Source organism: Athene cunicularia (genome assembly GCF_003259725.1).
Source record: "Athene cunicularia isolate RWA chromosome 3 unlocalized genomic scaffold, athCun1 chr3_part1, whole genome shotgun sequence".
In the NCBI taxonomy this organism is placed as follows: domain Eukaryota; kingdom Metazoa; phylum Chordata; class Aves; order Strigiformes; family Strigidae; genus Athene; species Athene cunicularia.
Window position 1 is genome coordinate 87,033,095 of NW_020799097.1, and position 9,942 is coordinate 87,043,036.

The following is a 9,942-nucleotide window of genomic DNA, read 5'->3' on the forward strand; positions in this document are numbered from 1 at the left end:
TTTTTGTAGTGAGGGGCCCAAAACTGAACACAGGAATCGAGGGGCGGCCTCACCAGTGCCCAGTACAGGGGTAAGATCCCTTCCCTGTCCCTGCTGGCCACGCTATTGCTGACACAAGCCAGGATGCCATTGGCCTTCTTGGCCCCCTGGGCACACTGCTGGCTCCTGTTCAGCTGGCTGTCAATCACACCCCCAGGTCCCTCTCTGACTGGCAGCTCTCCAGCCACTCCTCCCCAAGCCTGTAGCACTGCTGGGGGTTGTTGTGGCCCAAGGGCAGCCCCCGGCATTTGGCTTTATGGAAACTCCTCCAGTTGGCCTCAGCCCATGGCTCCAGCCTGTCCAGGTCTCTCTGCAGAGCCTCCCTACCCTCGAGCAGATCAACACTCCCACCCAACTGGGTGTCATCTGCAAACTGACTGAGGGTGCACTCGATCCCCTCGTCTAGATGTTAAACAGGAGTGGCCCCAACACCGAGCCCTGGGGGACACCACTTATGACTGGCCACAACTGGATTTAGCTCCATTCACCACAACTCTTTGGGCCTGGCCATCCAGCCAGTTTTTTATCCAGCAAAGCGTGTGCCCATCCAAGCCTCAAGCAGCCAGTTTTGACAGGAGAATGCTGTTAGAAAAGGTGTCAAAGGCCTTACTAATTCAAGGTAAACAACATCCACAGCCTTTCCTCATCCAATAAGCAGGTCACCCCGTTGTAGAAGATCAGGTTTGTCAGGCAGGACCTGCCTTTCATAAACCCATACTGACTGGGCCTGAGCATCTGGTTGTCCCCCATGTGTTGTGTGATGGTACTCAGGATGAGCTGCTCCATCAGCTTCTTGGGAAATGAAGTCAAACTGACAGGCCTGTAATTTCCCAGATCATCCTTCCAACCCTTCTTATAGATGGGTGTCACATTGGCCAATTTCCAATCTGTCGGGACCTCCCCGGTCAGCCAGGACTGCTGGTAAACATTACATTACATCACAACAATGAACTAGACTGTATGAATGGCATAATCCTTATTACTTCCCCTCAGACTTCCCCCTGGCCAGCTCTGACTTTAGCCAAGCACAGCACCTGACTGACTGCTACTGTCACCTTGTGAGCTGTACATGGCTGAATGCAGCTCAGTTACACGCAAGAAACTGTCACCATGAGCTACTCCTCAGGAAAGCAAGGAAAGAGGTATGTGTCAGTCACACCAATCTCTGCCTCAACAGGGAATTTTAGTGATGCAATCTTTGGTTGCTACAGTGCTTTATATTCAGCTGCCTTGAATCTTACGATACAGATTAATTCAGACTTCCAATTTAATTGGGAGATAACTGTGTAACACAGCCCATTTCAAGCTGAAATGGCAAATTTAAATGATCAGATGAAGGATCTTTCTCTGCAAGGTTCTTGGTGTCTGCACATCAGTACCGGGTGTGCTCTTTTCACCCACACTCCCAACTGATGCAACTAAAACAAAGTGTAATTCTCTGTCTCTGCTGACACCAAAAGAAAACTTCTCTGTTACTGTCAGTAATCTAAAGGCTGCATATCATATACTCAGATTCCCAGCACAACCTTTCTTTATTCTTTTATTTACGTCATTCAGTTGTCCCCAAACTTTAGTTTCCAGGGGTGACTTCAAAACAGTAGAATACTCTCTAAAGGTCACATCCAAAAAAAAGACAGCACCAACATGCCCACAAACTTCAACCTAGAACTTCTAGATGATTAATTTAGCCCACTGATTTCAGCTGTGACACAAAAACTAACAGGAGTAGCGGCAGAACACCAGAAACACCATGAAGCATCCTCAAGCACAAACCAACCTCTCCTTCCCCTCAAGTCCCACAAGTCGAAAAGGTATTTTGCTGACATATCAAGGTTTGTTATGATTGAATTATTAAAAATTATAACTTATGCACTATTTTAGGATTCATAAGCATTCGGGGAGTTTAGATAGCTGCTTTTGAGAGAGATTAAGGAGAATTATGTACAGATCATTACAATCAAGTAACAATCTTCTGCATAAAAAACCCACTATTTTGTTGCACAGTATTTTGTAGGCATTCCCACTACCAGGAGAAAAATAAATCAGAAATATTTAAGATATAAGGATATGCTTTCTAGTGCCTTCTTTACCTCCTTATATGCAAAACCAACCCTGAAGACTGAAGATATAGCAACTGTTGATTCCTATAAAGAGAATCTAAAATCTTGTACACGCACAACAAGTTTTTGATTTTAAGGTGCAATGCCTAAGGATGATTCAGACTTAGAAACAAGTGTGAAATCTTCATTTTGCCAGCTGGGGAGAGCTGCTTCGTTTTCAAGGTTGAGCAATGTCACAACTTTAACCAGACTATGACAGTAGAGCACATATTTCTTATTCTAGATTACAAACTCCTGTCAGAGTAATTTTGGGAAGAAATACAGTTCAGTGGAATAGTCACTATAGATCCAAAAAAAGGAAAAATAAATGCTGTTTGGACCTGTTTATTGATTTGGATAACAGCAGAAGTACAGGTATAAATGCTTGTAAATTATGCAAACAAATTCTTTCCCACCAAGACAAGTTTTGATACATCTTTTAATACTAAGCAGCATGTTATATCAAGGACATTAAATAATCATTTATAAGAAATCTACACCTTCTTTCTATATATTTCACAATCAACAGTACAGATTAAAACTTTACTGAAGCTAGACCTTTCAAATTACTGAAAGACAACACTACAAGAACTTTAACTTCTTTAGCTACCGCTTTATTACCTTAGAGTCTGCCAGTGAACCATTAACAACATTGTAGGCAATGTTACCACTGACAATCTGCCTACTGGCCTAGAACAAAAAAAGAAAGCCAAGCACCTAGAACTGGTTTGCTGTCCAGGTCTTCACAGGCACAGCCGCAGCCCTTGAGACAGTCACTGCAGTCTGTCCCTGTTGTTCTTTACAGGTCTCTTTTACACGGCTGTACAGAATCACAGAGAGGTCACAAAGGAGCTTTCCGCTGCTTCTAGGTACCTCCTTTATACTCAATATTTTACACCCATGCTAGCAGCCTCTATCAACCGTCTCTTTGACATTATATAGTATTATCTGAATGACCTAGTGCTCATGCTACTGCAGAAAGACTAAGAAAAACCTTTTTCAAGTCAGACATTTTTTGTTCTAAATGCTATTCATCAAAACACAGTAATGAGTTAGGACTCTGATAACAGAGCATTTTCAACTTTAGTCCCATACACATTAAAGTCCCAAAAAGTCTAAGCAGTGAGTAAAACAGATTCCCAAAGCAGAGTAACTGTAACTTTCTGAAGGCAGAATTTAAATGAATGAATGCCTGTAACTATCAGAGAAGTTTCTCCTACAGATTTCACATTCTTCTATTAGAAGGCTAGATCTGACAACCTTAACACACTGCACACATACCTTGACTTGGTATACCTCTTGGTATTTTTCCAAGAGATGACAGGATTTACTGGAATCATTGGTTTTTAGCCATCAACACGTATTCATTCTTTCTTTTGTAAAACAATTAGTGGACCTGTTGCCACAAAGCACCAAACTCCTTCAGCATCCACCTAAATTTCAGTACTTTACAGGATTATTTCCTTTTTATCCTCTGTCCCTAAAGGTTAACCATCCTGCAGTAACAGACACATATACATACAGAAATGTACGGACCATCACTCAAAACCTGAATTTTTGCCAAACTGACACTACCAGTCAGATTATTTTAATTAGGTGACTCTCTGCTGGCACCATATAAAGAATGAAGCATCCATTCATCTTCTGGGGCTTCTTTGAACGACAAGCAGATGTAGAATGCCTGTTACAGAGTTGAATAGCAGAGCTACTGATTACATCATTGTTATTTCTTCCAAACCTCTCCTCCCATTTGGCATAAAAAATTTCCCTTAAATTACAGCATCTATGAATCCTGCTACATCACATTTTAAAAGTAAAACAGCATGATCTAAAACACTTAATCTGAATATAAAGAAGAATAAGATCTGTGTACTCATATATACAGGATTCATGTACTTGAGAACACTTTTAAAACTGAGACAATTTGCTGACTTTATTCCTGTCCTTCTCAATATTTTTTTAATGTTATAGGCTTTATTGAAGCAATTTTAAAGTCACTGTCAAATAATCCCATGCATTTCTCATTACCTGTAAATCATTTGGAGACAGTATCAGGTTACTTGCAAGGTATCTACTGTATCTCACCTAATGTGACTAATTTCATGGATGAGAAAATGCACAGAATTTTATCTAATGCATTTAGTAATACTTCAATCTCTCGAAGTTTCTGCTGCAATAAAAAAGGAAAGAAAGATGCAGCAACTGAAAATAAAATATTAATTTTTCAATACAGCTTCAACCAGATTTTCCAAATGATGACAACCCCTTATGAAACAGCAAGCACAAGTGAGGATCTTAGCCTGTACTGAATGAATCCACAAGAATAAAGTAAGCAGGGATTGTCAAGTTGTCCTCTAGCATGGTGTTACGGTCAGTGAAGAACCTTTACCGTGAGGAATTTTGATATTATTAAATCTTTCCATCATAATTGTCTACAAACACCATTCACAGAATAAGCACTCCCAATGTGTACTGAGAAGGCAAAAAAATAAACCCAAATATATAGGTGGGAGGAAGAAGTCCCAAGGGATTGATATAGATAGGAGACAAAAGAAACTATGGAGTCAGGGGAAAAAGCTAGTAAGACAGTTTGACTGGAAGTGGCACACACATGCTCCCAGAAAAAAAACCTTTTTTTTTTCCTGTTTTGGTTGGTTGGTTGGTTGTTGGTTGGGGTTTTTTTTAAATTCTTTTTGTTAGAGATATGAGAAGACCAGAGCACTGTAAGGATGGGCTGACAACAAGCAGTGAGGCAGCCAAGTCTATGGGAAACTGCTTCCAAGTGTAAGTGGCAGCACAGGAGACAGTCTGAAAACATGTGGTTAAAAACTGTAGTAAGAATGTGCCAAGTCTGAATCACAGTGAAAAGGTTGACAAGAGTTTGCCTGGACTGTCAGGTCCTATCAGAGCCACACCTGTACTCTTACAATGTACAAAATGTGCCCTTTAAAAACACCACAAAATACTTCTGTTTGCCAGGAAAGAGCCTAATATAATTTAAAAAACCACAACAAAACCCAGCCAAATACAATTAGACTACTTAATTTATAATGAAAATGCATCTACACTTCTCTACTGATTGCAGGCACTTGACTTTCAGCCCTACTCACAAGATAAGTATCAGATATAACAGAACACTTGATTACCAGACTGCGCTCAACACTCCTTTCTATGCAGTTTATTCACACTTCTGCTTCTGTTACAGCTTGCAGGACAAAAGAGCAATCTCACAGGAATCCCCTACTGCATTTTTGTTGTTGATATTGGTTTTCAGTTAATAATCCAACCCTATAACACATGTAACAAAAAGAGCGGCTCTTTCAGACGCATGTCATGTTGAACTAATTTCCTGAACAAATTCTTAGACCTTTGCAATTCAGTCGAATACTTCAAGTGCATAAACTCTACTTGGATTTTCTCAAGTGTGCACATTTCAGACCTGTCACAAAGTGAAAGCAATCAATACCTACAATAAGATGTCATTCATCGTTTTTCTAATATGCTCCTGTCTTCTAACAAAAAAAATAAAGATGCAAATAAAAACCAGCCATTTTAAATTTGGTAGATTTAAGAGCAGAGGGTTTATGTTAAACGCAATTACAACTTTCTTTCCTCACCCCTCTCCCAGCAGAATGATGTGGTGTAGCATCACAGTTGGTCCCCAGCTGTTAGCCAGCTGCTGACCCACGTGGGCCCAGGCACTGCAGGTGGGGACATCTCCAGCAAACCAAAAGCCACAGCACAGCTCTGAGGACAAGGATGAAGGATGCTGGGGGTGAGGCAGCAACAACCCCAGGGCATATGCCTCTGCAACATCCCAAATCCAAGCCCTTGGCAAGCAACAACTCTCCACAGCCAGCAAGCCATGCCCACAGCATGGCCCCTCCGGTGCCCTGGGTGCTGACTCGGGCAGCTTGGCAGGCTCAGGGCTTCCTCCCTTCTCCCCTGCCAGGGCCCTGGACTCACTCTGCAGCTTCAGGGCTTCTGAAGTCTCATATGCCACCCTGAATGCCCACAGCCGCTGCCATTTTCTGCAATTCTTGTTACATCCAGACATATATTTAACACCCTGAAACACTTCTGCATACATTCTCTAAGGAAACAACAAAATTCAAAGAGATGGAGAGAGGGAGGATCCTTCTACTTAGAATGGGCATCAGTTCTGTTCAGATTTTACAAACACTGTTTATTACATATGTATTATATTTATTTTGTTTTAAACAACATACACCAAATAGGTAATGAACATGTTGAGTCATATGACTTCAGCTGACAGGAAGTTCTGGTGATATTTTTTGTCTGATTTTGTGTGTTAGCTATTATGTCCCATAATTTTTTTCTGCATCTTGATTTTTCTTCTGAAGAATACTTAGTCTGAAAATTGTGAAAAATACTTTCTAAATAAGACCTTGTTATAGTCTACAATCATTTCTTCCTTCCAGTATCATGTCTTCTGACTATTTATGTTGGATTATAGCTGCTGCTTCTTTTGGGGGCCACAGAAGCTAAAATCAAGGCTGGAAAAAACATTAAAAGACATCTAAAGGGTAGATTTTCATTTACTCCTATGCAGAAGCTAGTCTTCGTGTTCATGCAGCAATAGCAGCATTACTAAATTCTGATAAGAAAATGTTTATTTTTCCAAACATCTTTGCACTGTCTTGAAAAAGATTGGATTTTTTAAAATATCCAACAGAATGGTGCCGAAACTGAGAAATCTAGTCAGCAATAGATGATTCTCCTTTGGTTAAACTGAAAAAAAACACCAAACCCAAACACTCTTTAATTTTCTGAAAATGGAGCCACTAGAAGTGCAATATTTATTTTGATACAACCAGGAACAGAATTATATACTTCTCCATTAAGCTAGTAACTAATAAAAAGCTTCAGATGCAGTGCTTTCCAATAGAATTAGTGAAGGAACTTATAAGTAGAAATACCTAAAAATATGCCCCTCAAACAGGCAAGGAATTTAATCTTATCTTTGAGTTCTATTTCTTCACTCAATATTTAACTCTGATCCTATCATATGCAAGGAAATACAAGAAAATCTCTCTACTGAAAACCAAGAAAATAGTTCAGAAGTCATTTTAGTCGTACAAGGCCCTTTAGCTGAAGACGTTGTTCAGGAGATGCACTCAGCATCTCCCAAAACAGTACTTTCATTCTAGAAGACAGACTAGCTTTAGAATAAAATACATTTTACATTTATATATGTGTACATACGTACACACACATAACATCTACATATACACACACACTTCACAAACATGTATGATGAATAAAACAAATGCCACAAAAATCACAACAGAAATCAATAGCCATGTGAGAAAATACTGTAATTATCCTCCCAGCAAAACTCACAGCTATCTTCCACTGAGACCACTGAAGCAGAAACACAGCAGAAGTTGGCTCCAAGAGCACAAGGTAACTACTACAAATGGTCTCCTACACCTACTTGCCCTGCAAAGCTACTTGGACAAAATTTCCCTCAAGACCATCCCCAGCGTTTGCCTGCAGTGTGCACACCAACATGCTGCCAGCAGTTTCAGACTTAAACAGATTAATTTCCGTCAGACAGTGTGTTCATTTCACCCTGGGATTTTAATCAAAGCAGCAAGCCAAATACTGAGGAAGACTAAGATTATATTTCTCAGTATGAAAAGGCTGGATCTGTAACTTCAAAACATGTAAAAAGGCTACATGCAGTATTTTTAAATGCTAGTTTCTGGAACATGTGGTTACGATCCAATGAAGCCAAGTATAACAAAACATCCCATCGTTCACTTTTCCCTATAAAAATGATAAATGCATTGTTCATTAATCTGCTGTATGTCCAAGTATTTTTTTCTTTGACCTGTAAGTCAGCATTCCACAAAAGGAAAGTTGTTATCCTAAAATATCATACTGCTGTAAATATTTACATCCTGCTAGTATTACCCCCTGGATCATATGGATCTATGATTTTCAGTGAAATATAAATCCCTTTGACCCCCTCAGATAGGAATATCTTCATCAGCTTTTTTTTTTTCTTTCTTAGCTCCCTTCCCTTCTTGACCATATTTATATTTTTAGGAAACCCATTTTGTAGAGGTCCTGCAATGCTTATTTATTTGCTTTTCTGCTTCCAAATATGAAGTTACACCTTTAAGTCCTTCCATTCCCTATGGAACACATTTGAAAAGTGCCAAGCAAAAAATAAAATATTCCAGGCAACAAACTTGGACAAACAAAGCAATAAAGCTGCGCTCAAAATAAAATCACGGTGCATTGTCTCATAGATTTAGAATTGGGTAAGGATGTACATCAAGTTAACCCCTCATTTTTACCTGCTTAGCCTTTATGTTCAGCTCACAGCCAAGTTAAAATACAAATTAAGGTAACTGGAATAGGATAGTCAGTTCTTCTTCCTTACAAGCTGAAGAACTCAAAGCTAGAAAACAGGAGTTGAATGAAGGAAAAAATGTATTTGTATCAGATAGCAGAGAGGGCTGATGACACAGAGAAACAGATTCACACATAGACTGGCACAGAGCCCAGAGAAACAGCTTGTTTCCCCTTTGCTCAGGTGTAATCTGATACTGTGAGGTCTTGCAAGATATCCAAAGCATACTTGTTATGAACTGGATGCTCATAAAATCCCACTGAAGACTTTTGCATTAGAAAAACATGAAAATGTTCTTGACATCAGTAACTCTGCTTCCCGCCTCCAGCCAGCCCTCCAGAGCAGGATGGCTTCCTGCTGTACTTGTTCCTCTTGGGATATACTTCAAATGTATCTAAGTTTCCCTTAAACAAAAGCATTTCTGATACTGAGTCTAATCTTCACCTCTTAGAAATACAGACTGTTCCTGACAGTACCGCTGTTTAGTCTCCTATTCTACACAATTGTGAGGCACTGGAGAAACCTGAAGATCAGTTTTTGCAGATCTACAAACACCTGTAATAAATTTTCAAATAGCTGCCTAAACAAATTTCTGTCTAGCTGGATGGACTGTGTTTTAAATTACCATTAATGCACATCTTCAACTTTTATTTAAACATATTTTTCTTCAAATCTTCTATATTTCTTAACTTCTTTTCATGCCATTTCATTATCTCCAGCTTTGCAGGTATTTTGGTTCCCTTCTCACTGTTCATATTTTCTCCCTAATTTTCTCTGTGTTTCAATAACTTTCCTGTTTGGAAATCTCTTTCCTTTTTTCTAGATTACAAAGGCCATGGTTTTTTGCTCAGAGAAGTCTCATTTTTTTCCCCCATCAGCCCCTAAAGGTTTTTATCTCCCAATAATTTCTGTCCAAGAATGAAACAAAACATGGCTTGGAAACACATGAAGAGAGTGGACTTTTAAATCACAGTGCCAAATACCCTTACTGAATGATGATTTTTCATTTTACACTTCTTACACCAATTTTCATTTCACATGAGGGTGATCACATTCAAGTAATTTTATTTGAGAACATTTTACAAAGTTTCTTCCTATTAGTACTTAAATAATATCTGTCATTTCTCTCTCCAACAGATTTTGGATATCTTCCCTTCTGGATGTCTTCTGGATGTCTTCCCTTCTGTCTCCCTCCTCTACGTGTCACCAAATGATGGATTTGTAGGTCCCACACAAAAGCTTCATTTTGGAGAGGTTCACCATCAAGAACAAATGTATTTCATATTAGCACTGGTACAGCAATGCTACATGGAAATTATTCAGAAAATGCAGAATATATGTATTTTTTAAATATTTGCTACTGACTTCTATAAGGCAGTTAAAGCCAAATTGTTACTTTCATTACAGAGATGGAAAGCA